Source organism: Peromyscus leucopus, chromosome 8b (assembly GCF_004664715.2).
Source record: "Peromyscus leucopus breed LL Stock chromosome 8b, UCI_PerLeu_2.1, whole genome shotgun sequence".
Classification (NCBI taxonomy): Eukaryota; Metazoa; Chordata; class Mammalia; order Rodentia; family Cricetidae; genus Peromyscus; species Peromyscus leucopus.
In genome coordinates this window covers 57,008,806-57,021,705 of record NC_051086.1, presented here as the reverse complement: position 1 = coordinate 57,021,705, position 12,900 = coordinate 57,008,806, and the positions used below count along the sequence as shown (strand labels likewise).

The 12,900-nt window shown below is 40.9% G+C and overlaps 1 pseudogene; it reads right to left on the bottom strand.

Moving 5' to 3' along the window:
- Positions 1–11,643: 11,643 nt before the first annotated feature.
- Positions 11,644–12,581, bottom strand: LOC114706339 (annotated as a pseudogene).
- Between the last annotated feature and the right edge of the window lie 319 nt (positions 12,582–12,900).

Here is a 12,900-nt window from a genome sequence, read left to right as displayed (position 1 = left end):
TCTAGGCAGTGGTACCAGGTCCTGGGCTCATTGCATGAGTTAGCTGTTTGAAACCTGGGACTTATGCAGGGAAGCTTGGCTCAGTCTGGGAGGAGGGGACTGGACCTGCCTGGACTGAGTCTATCAGGTCGATCCCAGTCCTTGGGGGAGACCTTGATCTGGAGGAGGTGGGAATGGGGGGTGGGCTGGGGGAAGGGGAGGGGGCAGGAAGGGAGAGAACAAGGGAATCTGTGGCTATTATGTAGAACTGAATAGTATTGTAAAATAAAAAAATACCCAGGAAAGGCACAAAGCTACACAGAGAAACCCTGTCTCAAAAAATAAAAATTAATTAATTAATTAATTAATTAATTAATTAATTTAAAAAGGTGAGTATACAGAAAGAAGTTCTTTGGAGTCAGCGAGGTGAGGTTAGATCATGGTTTGTCCTATTTCTCTGCTCTTTCTCTGGGGCTTTAACTCAAATTTCTGGCTCCATGTTTTTTATTTATTAAGACCATTTAGAAATTTGTCTACAATTGGCTTCCAAACTTGTGGGACAGAAACTCACAAAAAAAAGCCACTTGCCTGTGGCCTTGGAGGCCCCAGCTTGGCCAGAGTCCCATGCCACAGGGCCTGCATGCAGTCAGAGCTGCACATGGCTGGAGCTGCGTGTGGCTGGAGTCTTTTTGGCTTTCTTTTTCTCCTGGTGGGTGGTAGGCTCTCTCTGAATTCCCATTTTGGACTGCCACCACACTAGGTAGCTACTTTGAAATCCCCTCAGACATCTACTGTTCTACTCAGTTGACAGACCTATAAGTCAATTAAGATATCTTTTTTTGATTTTTTATTTTATTTTATTTTACAATACTATTCAGTTCTACATAACAGCCACAGATTCCCTTGTTCTCCCCCTTCCTGCCCCCCTCCCCTTCCCCCCAGCTCACCCCCCATTCCCACCACCTCCAGATCAAGGCCTCCCCCGAGGACTGAGATTGACCTGATAGACTCAGTCCAGGCAGGTCCAGACCCCTCCTCCCAGATTGAGCCAAGCGTTGGTGCAGCATTGGTGGTATAGTGGTGAGCATAGCTGCCTTCCAATTAAGATATCTTAAAAGGTGAAATTAGTTAAAAGAGATTTTTTTCCCACATTAAAAAATGGGATACACGCTGGTGGACATTGCGCGTTGGCCAGCTTTAATCAGCATCAAAGAGGGATCTCTGTGATGACATTAAATGATTCAGGAAAGGCGCAAATACAAAAAACCTGTCTCAAAAAAAAAAAAAAAAAAAAAAAAAAAAAAAAAAAAATGGGATACACTTTTACTATGGAGTAATTTGGTCTCTATTTGATAACACATTAGGCAGTCTAAAAATGGAACAATTAAATGAGAGGATAATTAATGTTGATGGGACATATATAACATCAATTATGAAAATTATTTGATTGATCATTTTTATTTTAGCATTAAAAAGGTTTGGTCAATTTAAGTGCCAAGATAAAAGCTTTAGAACCTGTTAAAATGAATCATAGAGAAATTCAGACCCAGACAAGAGAATTTAAAGGTGAAATTATTTCAAATTGAATTATACGGTTACAGAGAGACAGCCCGTTTTCAAACAACCAAACTTAATCTATCTGGTAACCTTACAGGAACAACCTGCTCTAGGGCATATCCAAGCTAATTAGACTCCAGTGGAAATGTTAGACTTAAGAAGATTTAAAGAATCTATAGTATCATATGGCATGCATTCTCCATTTGTAAATCAGATGCTAAACTCATGGTCAATTTGTATAAATTGACCTCAGGTACTAAAAAGAATTAATTACAGCTGTCCTAGAGGCCAGAGCACAATCACAATGGAGAGCAGGTTTGTTTCTTTATGTTTGTAGTCAGAATTTTCAGGGGGTTCTTCCTTGATCAAACCTGATTTTCTTTAACAGAGAATGAATCCACAGTCTCTCATTATCTGTGGGAACAAAAGCTCAACCTCTTCCCCAAAGCAACTCATCTGTTGCCTTCCATTTTGAATTCACGACATTCTTTAAATATATAGGTTGATTTAATCTAGCAGCTTCCATAATCAAGTGTGTCTTAGCAGCTATTGCTTCTTTATTAGCAATCAGAAAATCTAAAGACAACACAATAACATACAGAATTCAGACTCTGTGTATTTCCCACCTTTACTTGGCTTTTTTCTTTTATATTAATTTACTCAATTTTTAAGGACTTTACTATTTTAAAACTACGTATTTCTTTTTTATGACTGTCTATATCTTCTCTTTTCCCCCCCCCAAACCCCTGTGTATTTTTAAACACACTGTAATGTGCCTAGAGATTTTTTTCTGTCTGAATCTGTCTTTATTGTGTATCTGTAATATTTTTCTGACCAAATAAGGTTAATCGTAAACTGCTATGTCAGTCACCACCAGTGTAGCTTAGCTTAGTGCATGGGGGTAGTGCATGGCAGCTGGTGGCTGGCACTTCCCTCAGGCAGCTGCTGGGAGATGCATCTTGGTATTATGGCCACCATGAGAGACAGGAGACTAGGAAGACAAGTTTGGCTCCATTTGGGGGTGTTTAGAACCTTTTTAAAGCTTCTCGGGTTTTATGTGGATGTAAGTGCCAGACAATTGGGCACCATATGCAGGCAGAGTTTTCCTGTCCCAACCATCTGCTCCCAAATAGCCACCAGAATCTTAATTATAAATTTTCAGCCAATAGCTCATACTTATTACTAACTAGCTCTTACAACTTAAATTAACGCATTTTTATTCATCTATGTGCTGTCCCAAAGCACGAGGCATTTACCTCTCCAAAATGTCTTGCTTACTCTCTGTCTGGCATGTGACCCTTCTCTGACTCCATCCTTCTTCATCCCATCTAGTTTGGTCCTGCCTATACTTCCTGCCTGGTTACTGCCAGTCAGATTTATATTAAACCAACTGAGTGACAAATCTTTACAGTGTACAAAAGAATTATTCCACAACACTGGGGACTTGTCCTGAGGGCAGATCATCCAATGTCTCTCTTGGCTTACCATTGGGCTCCATTTCTGATTTGCCTGACTATCAGGGGGGTGCATGGCTGAAGATGTATTTGGCCAACTTCTCTGCATTATCCATCTCTTTCTCTGTACTTTTCAGTCATCCTTTCACTTCTTTTGTGGATTTCCAAAATGTTTCACTCTCTTTCTCTTTGGAATAGGGTCTGTTTTCTTTCCTATTCGGATTCTTTCCATTGACTCACTCAGAGGCATTTAGCCCACCATCTGATATTCTTAATGACCTCTTGAATTGGTTTGCAAGTGTTGTATTAAGATTTTGGAAGGATCCTCTATGTCTCCCACCTCTTGTTCCCTCTCCTCACTGCTGACTCCTGCCATGAATTCCAAGTGTTTGTAGTTCCCAGGGGGGATTTCCTTGCAGCTCTCTTCTCCTTTCATCTCAGCACTCCAATCATAAACCACATGTCAAAACTTTCATTTCCTCTTCCCTTTTACCTAAAAGCCCTGCTGGCTCAGGAGGCTAACAAAGAAGACACTACTTGGAACATTAGCTGACTTAAGGGCAAGTGAACTCACAGAAGAAGTTGCCCTCAGCATCCATCCTAAAATGGCATTTTATAGATGCCTCGGTTTATGAAATGTCCAGCAGAGGGCAGAAGCAAACAAAACCTAGAGAGAAACTACATGCTGGGGTCCACTCTCTTGTTCTCATCAGAAATTGTGGTGGTCTAAGGAAACAGCCAGGCTGTGGGAAGGGTGGTCTGGCACACAGCCCCAGGGCAATGATCAACTAAGAGGTAACTGAAAGTGGCATTTATCTTATTAGAATGCAGGGACCATTCTCCTGCCTGGCTATTTCACATTCAGGCCACCACAGTCTCTTCATTTAAGATTTTATTTCCTTGTTTATTCTCTTCCTTCCATCAGCCTACCTGACAGATGTTGATTTTGGTTTTCCAAAACCAATCACTTAGTTGTCAGTTTCACTGATATTTCCCACTTTTTCTAGTCTCTCACTAATTTTAATCTCATCTGTATTGTTCTTTCTTTCTGCTACCATGGCCTGTTTGCTCTTTTTCTATTTCCTTGAAGAGTAACATTAAGTTGTTGCTGATCTTACTTCTTGGCTGAAGGAGTCTTTTGGTAGAAATTTTGCTATTAGAAGATGTAGTCTCACTAAGTCCCACTATTTTGGATGGTGTGCTTCTGTTTTTATTTTTATTTCCCTTTTAATTTATCAATCCATTGCTGCCCAGAAACATGCTTAATTTCCATATGTTTGGGGATTTTCTGAAATTCCTTCTGTTACTGAATCCTAGTTGTACGTCCTTGGGTTCAGAAAAGGCATTTGATATTATTTAAACCTTCTTAAACCCCTCCTCTGGCCCAGCATATCACCCAAACCAGAGAATGTTTCATGTACACTTAAATACATACTCTGTTGCTGTTAGACACAGATTCCCCACATGTCTGTTAGCTCCTGATGTATTAAGTCCATTTTTCCTCATTTGTTTTCTGTCTAATAATCTGTCTGACATGGGAAATGCTATGCTAAGGCATTTCATTCTCATTGTCTCACAGTCCATTGCTTATTTTCAGGACCTTTACTATTTGTTTTAGATGATTAGATGGCCCACAATTAAAAAGAATTAACCCTCTTCTTGTTATGTAATGCTCTTGTCTTTTGTAGTTCTAATTTAATGTCTGTTGTGACAGATACATGCTGATACCACTCTGTTTTATTTTTAGTTACCTTATGTAGAAAATGTTTCCATCCATTCACTTTTGGTCTCAGTATGTTGCACAGAGTTAGAGTTTTTGTTTGCCTATGTTGCCTATTGGTTGGCTGGTTGCTCAGCTGTTGGTTTTTCTTTCTTTTATTTTTAAGATTATAATAAAATTATATCATCTCTCCCTTTTCTTCCCTCCCTTCCAACCCTTCCATATACACCCTCCTTGCTCTCTTTCAAAGTCATGGACCCTTTTTTCTGCTGTTATTAAGTGTATATATACATATATACTCCTAAATATATATGTATATACACATACATGTGTAAATACACAAATACTGTCTTGTAAATGTATCCACTGGAACTAGGCTCCACAACTTTGCATTGGATTGATTTATAATATGCTCTGGTCTGTTGCACAAAGAAGTTGCCTTGATGAAGGGTGAAGACTGTGCTTATCTGTGGGTATAAGGACAAATATTTCAAGTGTAGTTGAGGATTGTGCTAGTTTAGTAATGTGGTGGTTTAGGGTTGAGATATTACAACGGGGCTCACCCTCCTCTAAGTGCTGGGATCACTGTTGCATACCACCATGCTCAGCTTGAGGCTTGGTTTTTCTGCATTCTTCATTCTAGTAATTTCTCTTCTGTTGTTGTAATAGAATACCATGACCAGAAGCAACTTATAAAAGGAAGAATACATTTGAGCTTATACTTCCAAAGGGATAAGAGTACATTTGGGCAGGAAAGCAGCAGAGGCAGGAAACTGAGAGCTCTTATCTTCAAGTACAAGCAAGAGGGGTTAATGGGAGTGCTGTGTGGCTTTACATCTCAAAGCTTATCTCTAGTGACACTCTTTCTCCAGCAAGGGCACACCAACCTCCCCAAACAGCATCACTAACTGAGGACCAAGTGGTTAAATATACAAGCCTATGAGGGACATTTTTCCTTCTAACCACCACATTCTGCTCTCTGACAGCTACAGGCTCATCACCTTATGATAATGCAGTCTTCATTTAACTGAAATTTCCATAGTCTTTGACAGTCTCAACATTATGTAAAAGTCCAAAATCTAAAGTCTGTTTGGATAGTTAAGGTAATCTCTTAATTGTAACCCTCTATAAAATCAAAATCCAAATTACATGTTTCTAACATACAACAGAACAGATATACATTATCATTCCAAAAAGGAAAAATCTTAGCATAGTAAGGGACTATTGGACCAAAGCAAGACTGCAACTAGGTGGGGCAAACTATAAATCCTATAGCTCCTCGTCTGGTGTCAAAAGGCCTATATAGCACCATCCCTTCAACTTTGCTGCCTGCTACATATCAATCTCAATATACATCTCTCCCTCTCCCTATCTCTCCCCTCTCCCTCCCTGACTTGTTCTACTCCCAGTATGCATCTCTCCTTTGCAGATGTCTTATGGTTCTGACATCTCCACTCCACACAGGGACTCCTCTGCCACATGCCACTTGGCCTCATCAACTCTCTGAAACTGTTACTGTCTAGTGGTCATGAATGGGTTTGTCTTCTCTGCCAACTGAGAACTAAAAGACGGGGGAGGGGAGGAAAACTTCAAGCTCTATGGGTAACAGCAGAGAACTCTCAAACCCCAGAGACACAGCAGACAGAATCAGCAGTTGAAGAAAGGCTTTTATTGGAGGTGAGGAAACATAAATATACAGCAGACCAATAGAGAAAAAGACCCTCAACAAAGGAGAAGGGATACTCTGGAAGCCAAAATCCAGTCATTTCTCTAGGGCTGGGTTTTTTTAAGTATCTGAAGGGTCTTCCTCCCCTAACTTGGGGTAGGTCAGTTTGAAGAAAGGCAGGATGGCCATTGGTCCACAACTGTTGTGCAAACATGCCCTGATTCTGCCTTGAACTTGTTAAGCCAATCCATCAGCAGGAGGCCTACTCACAAGAGAAATATACCACAAGGCCTTTGTTTTAAGTTGTCATGATTTGTCCCAGGTCAGGAGAGTGAGGAAGAAGCCAGCAGTCTTGGAAGTTCACAGTCTTTATCACCTTGTCCTGACTTTTTCCCTGTCTGCCTATCAGGGAACCTGTCTAATCCCTAGACACTTATGACCATCTGCATAATATAACATACACTAAAACATCACATTGTAGTCTACAAATGTGTAAAATTATTTGTTGGTAGAGGCCAGAGGGAGTAGGGGGAAGGAGGAATGGGGAAAAGTTGATTGATGACCTCTACATTGTAATTAGATAGGAGTAATGTCAGTGTGCTGTTGAGTCATCAGGTGCCCATACCAGAATGTACAATATATTTCTGTCTTAGTTAGGGTTTCTATTGCTGTAAAGGTACACCATGACCACAACAACTCTCATAAAGAAAACATTTCATTGGGTGGCTCACTTAACACTTTCAGAGGTTCAGTCTATTATCATCTTGTGGGGAGCATAGTGGCATGCAGGCAGACACAGTAGTGGAGAGGTAGCTGTGAGTCCTACATCTTGCAGGAAACAGAAAATGGATTGAGATACTAGGCAGTATCCTGAGCATAGGGAACCTCAAATCTTATCCCTCCCACAGTGACACACTTCCTACAACAAGGCCACAACCACTCCAACAAAGCCACATCTCCTAGCAGTGCCACTCCCTACGAGATATTGGGGGCCAATTACATTCAAACTGCCACAAATACCAAAACCACATGGTTTTGAGTGTTTCACCACGAGGAAATTATAAATGTAGAATTGGAAATATTTATCAGTGGGTACTTGGTACATGAGAATCCAACCTGAGTTTAGAACCCCAACACTCACATAAAAAAATCATGGCCATGTGCCTGTAACTCCAGCACCATGTGGAGTAGAAACAGGAGGATCACTTGTTACTCTTCTTAACCAACTGTACATTTTATTTCCACTATTTTAATTACCTGGCAATTCTATAATATTTAACAAAAATTTCCCTAGTGAAAAAAGAGGCCAATAATAACATTGATATCAATTATCTACTATTGATTCCTTGGGGAACAGCCTCCAGACAGCCCAAGGGTTGAAAGGAATCCACAGCATCAGTGGAAACTAAGACTTTTCTATCTGAGGGGTTAGGGAAAAAGACACTCACATACTTTCTTGATGGTTTCCTTCTTTATTCTCCTCTGTTCTTCTCTCCCTCTACAGCTTATATACCTAAATAGAATCTTTCAGGCAGTACACAAATCACAATGTGGTTATGTTCCATTTTTAAAGTGAATGAATATAGGTAAAAACATGATTTTTATCTCCCTTACATGATTAAAACAGTCATCATGATAACCCACATACAATACATCTGAGTAACTTGTCAAAGATTAATAGAACATGAATGGGCGAGAAGCATTTTTCTCAGCCAACTATTTTTTGGCAGGCTGAAAATGTGGTTACAAAGAAAAGAATCAATCACCTTATTATCTATCTTGAAAGGTAATTATATAAGCAATATTAAGGAATTCACAAACCTAAACTTTTATACATAAAAAAACAGTCAGTAAGTTGAAATTTGGATCTTCAGGGTACATATGCATTCATGAAGAGTTTCTTTTGTTTAATTTTATAATTAATTTAATTTTACATATCAGCCACGGATTCCCCTGTCCTCCATCCTCCCACCCACCCCGGCCCTCCCCCAAATCGATCCCCCATTCCCACCTCCTCCAAGGCAAGGACTCCCCTGAGGATTCAGCTCAGCCTGGTAGATTCAGTTGAGGCAGGTCCAGTCCCCTCCTCCCTTCACCTAGGCTGAGAAAAGTGTCCCAGTATAGGTCCTAGGTTCCAAAAAGCCAGCTCATGCACTAAGGACAGGTCCCAGTCCTATTGCCTGGGGGCCTCCGATACAGTTCAAGCTAATCAACTGTCTCACTTATCCAGAGGGCCTGATCCAGTTCCATGGGGCCTTCTCAGCTATTGGTTCATAGTTCATATGTTTCCACTAGTTTGACTATTTGTCCCTGTGCTTTTTCCAATCATGATCTCAATATCTATTGCTCATATAATCCCTCCTCTCTCTCACCGTTTGGACTCCTAGAGCTCCACCTGGGGCTTGTCCTTGGATCGCTGCATCTGCTTCCATCAGTCACTGGATGAGAGTTTTATCATGATAGTTAGAGTGTTCGGCTATCTGATCACCAGAGTAGGTCAGTTTGGGCCTTCTCTCGACCATTGCCAGTAGTCTATTGTGGATTTCTGGGGACCTCTCTAGCACTCTGCTTCTTCCTATTTCCATGGGGTCTTCATTTATCATGGTATCTCTTTCCTTGTTTTCTCTCTCTCTCTCTCTCTCTCTCTCTCTCTCTCTCTCTCTCTGTGTGTGTGTGTGTGTGTGTGTGTGTGTGTGTTCTTGATCCAGCTGGGATCTCCCAGTCCCCTAAGCTCTCTTTCCCCAAACCCTTGCCCTTCATTAACCCCCCTCACGTCTAGTTTTCTCATGTAGATTTCATCCATTTCACTGTCATTGGGTGATCCCTGTGTCTTTCTTAGGGTCCTCTTTACTAGGTAGCCTCCCTGGAGTTGTGAGTAGCAGTCTAGTCATCCTTTGCTTTACATCTAGTATCCATCTATGAGTCTGGTTATTTTTTGCTTTACATCTAGTACCCACTTATGAGTGAGTACATGCCATGTTTGTCTTTCTGAGTCTGGGTTACCTCACTCAGGATGATTTTTTTCTAGATCCATCCATTTGCCTGCAAACCTCATGATGTCATTGCTTTTCTCTGCTGAGTAGTACTCCATTGTGCATATGTACCACATTTTGTTTATCCATTCTTCAGTTGAAGGGTATCTAGGTTGTTTCCAGGTTCTGGCTATTACAAATAATGCTGCTGTGAACACAGCTGAGCAAGTGCTCTTGTGGTATGATTGAGCATTCCTTGGGTATATACCCAAGAGTGGTATAGCTGGGTCTTGGGGGAGACTGATTCTCAATTTTCTAAGAAAGTGCAATATTGATTTCCAAAGTGGCTGTACAAGTTTGCATTCCAACCATCAGTGTAGGAGTGTTCCCCTTGCTCCACATCCTCTCCAGCATAAGCTGTCTTCAGTGTTTTTGATCTTAGCCATTCTGATGGGTGTAAGATGGTATCTCAGAGTCATTTTGATTTGCATTTTCCTTATGATTAGGGATGTTGAACAATTTCTTAAATGTCTTTAAGCCATTTGAACTTCTATTGAGAATTCTCTTTTTAGCTCTATTGCCCATTTTTTTCAATTGGACTGTTGGTTGTTTTGATGTCTAATTTCTTGAGTTCTTTATATATTCTGGATATCAGCCCTATGTCAGATGTGGGGTTGGTGAAGATTTTTTCCCATTCTGTAGGCTGTCACTTTGTCTTGTTGACCATGTCCTTTGCTCTACAAAAGCTTCTCAGTTTCAAGAGGTCCCATTTATTAATTGTTTCTTTCAGTGTCTGTGCTACTGGTGTTATACTTAGGAAGTGATCTCTGGTGCCAATGTGTTCAAGACTACTTCCTACTTTCTCTTCTATCAGATTCAGAGTAACTGGATTTATGTTGAGGTCTTTGATCCAGTTTGACATAATTGCATGGTGACAGATATGGATCTATTTGCAGTCTTCTGCATGCTGACATCCAGTTATGCCAGCACCATTTGTTGAAGATGCTTTATTTTTTCCATGGTACAGTTTTGGCTTCTATGTCAAAAATTATATGTTCATAGGTGTGTGGATTAATGTCATGGTCTTCAATTCGATTCCATTGGTCCACATGTTTGTTTTTATGCCAGTACCAAGCTGTTTTTATTACTGTAGCTCTATAGTAGAGCTTGAAGTCAGGGATTGTGATGCCTCCAGAGGTTGTTTTATTGTACAGGATTCTTTTGGCTATCCTGGGTTTTTTGTTTTTCCATATGAAGTTGAGTATTGTTCTTTCCAGGTCTGTGAAGAATTGTGTTGGGATTTTGATGGGGATTGCATTGAATCTGTAGATTGCTTTTGGTAAGGTTGCCATTTTTACTATGTTAATCCTGCCTATCCATGAGCATGGGAGATCTTTCCCTTTTCTAACATCTTCTTCAATTTCTTTTTCTCAGGGACTTAAAGTTCTTGTCATACAGGACCTTTGTTCGCTTGCTTAGTTAGAGTTACCCCAAGGTATTTTATATCATTTGTGGCTATTGTAAAGGGTGATGTATCTCTGATTTCCTTCTCAGCCTTTTTGTCAATTGTGTATACCAAAAACTGTGACTGCATCTTTTCAGCATTAAGAGAATAAGAGTGAGCCTGGCTCTGGGGACTCAATTGTTTTCCTTAATCATTAACCTGAGTTGTGATCTAAAGCAGCTTTTTAGGTGGAACTCACAGGCCTTAGCTGTGAAACATATCCTTGCATTTATTTTTATTCATCAAAACTCTGTATAAGCTATCATTATTATTATCAATTAGACAGTACAATTTAGGGAAGAATCATCTTCATGACAAACCATATATAAAAAGGCCCAGTACGGAGAGATGCTCAGAGTAGAGCATGACTCTTCCAGAGGTTGAGTAATAGCAACACATTGCTCACAACATCTGTAATGAGACTGTGCTCTTCTGGTCATACATGCATGCTGTATACAAAATAAATAAATAGATCTTTTAAAAAGAAAATGCCCAGTAGAAATGGATGTTTCCATGAGATAAACACACCACGTCACAGGCAGTGGGGATCTCCCCAGACCTATTCACACCAGGCCAGGTACCAGAGAAATATAGCAGCAGCAAACACATAAAGGCACAGAAGCAGCAAAAGGCATTCTGGAATCTGGAGTCTTGTGGCCTTGCCTAAATAAGGTTGACCCACCAGAGAGTTTCCTTTTGGTGGGATGACACCTAAAACTTCAATTGCCATCTGCTGCTCCTCTGACATGGCCATCAGCAATCTACTACATAAATAATCTCAATCATTATCATCATACCATCATTTTCTTCTTACAAAATACTCTTCCCAGAGCTCCCTTTATGTCTCTGTTCCTCAGGCTATAGATGAAGGGGTTTAGCATTGGATTCACCACTGTGAACATCATGGCCATGACACTCTCCTTCACAGTAGAGTGGTTAGATGATGAACATAAGTACAGACCAATGACTGTCCCATAGGACAGTGACACCACAGACAGGTGGGAACCACAGGTGGAAAAGGCCTTATGGATACCTTGAGCAGAAGGAACCTTGAGAATGGTGGCAACAATTCGTGCATAGGACACAATGATGAGCACAAATGGAATGACAAGAATGATGCTGACCATGATGAATATCACTAACTCATTAACATGGGTGTCAGAGCAGGACAGCTTCAGCAGAGCAGACATGTCACAGAAAAAGTGGGGAATCACATTGTCCTCACAGAATGACAATCTAGCCATGAGTAGGGTGTGTAGCATGGCATGGAATGTGGTCAGCACCCAGGACAGCAACACCAGACACACACAGAGCTTGGGGCTCATGATGCTGGTGTAATGAAGGGGGAAGCAGATGGCCACATAGCGGTCATAGGCCATGGCCACAAGAAGGAAGCTCTCAAGGTCTCCAAAAAGCAGAAAGAAGTATAATTTGTGTCAGACAACCTGCATAAGGGATGGATGGGACTTGGCTCTGCATGTTCTGCAGCAATTTGGGCATTGTGACAGAGGAGAAGCAGAGGTCAGAGAAGGACAAGTTGCTGAGAAAAGAATACATGGCATATGGAGATGGGAGTCCAGCTGAATTAGGATGATGATGATGAGGTTCCCCAGGATGGTGGTGAGGTACATGTCCAGGAACAGGGCATAGAATAGGTGCTGGTGCTCAGGGGGATCGGCAGGCCCAGGAGGAGGAACCAAGAGATGACAGTTTTGTTCCCTTCTGTCATGCTGTGTCACCAGAATCTTTAAGAGAAAATTTACAAAGTCCCTTAAATCCAAATAAAACTGAACACAATTCTATCATCTACAATCTGCTAAGTATTCTTCAATAACTGATTGCATCCTCTCAAACTGAAAGAAAATAAGAAAAAGAAAATAAATTGCTTTCTTTTGTTTGTGTATTTTAGCACAGAGCCCCTCTACTCAACCTTGTCTGGCCAGTAGCTCTCTGTGTAGACCAGGTGGGCCTGGAACTCACAGAAATATGCCTGCCTCTGACTCCTGAGTGCTGGGACTTCAGGTATGTACCACACCTGGATTAAATTT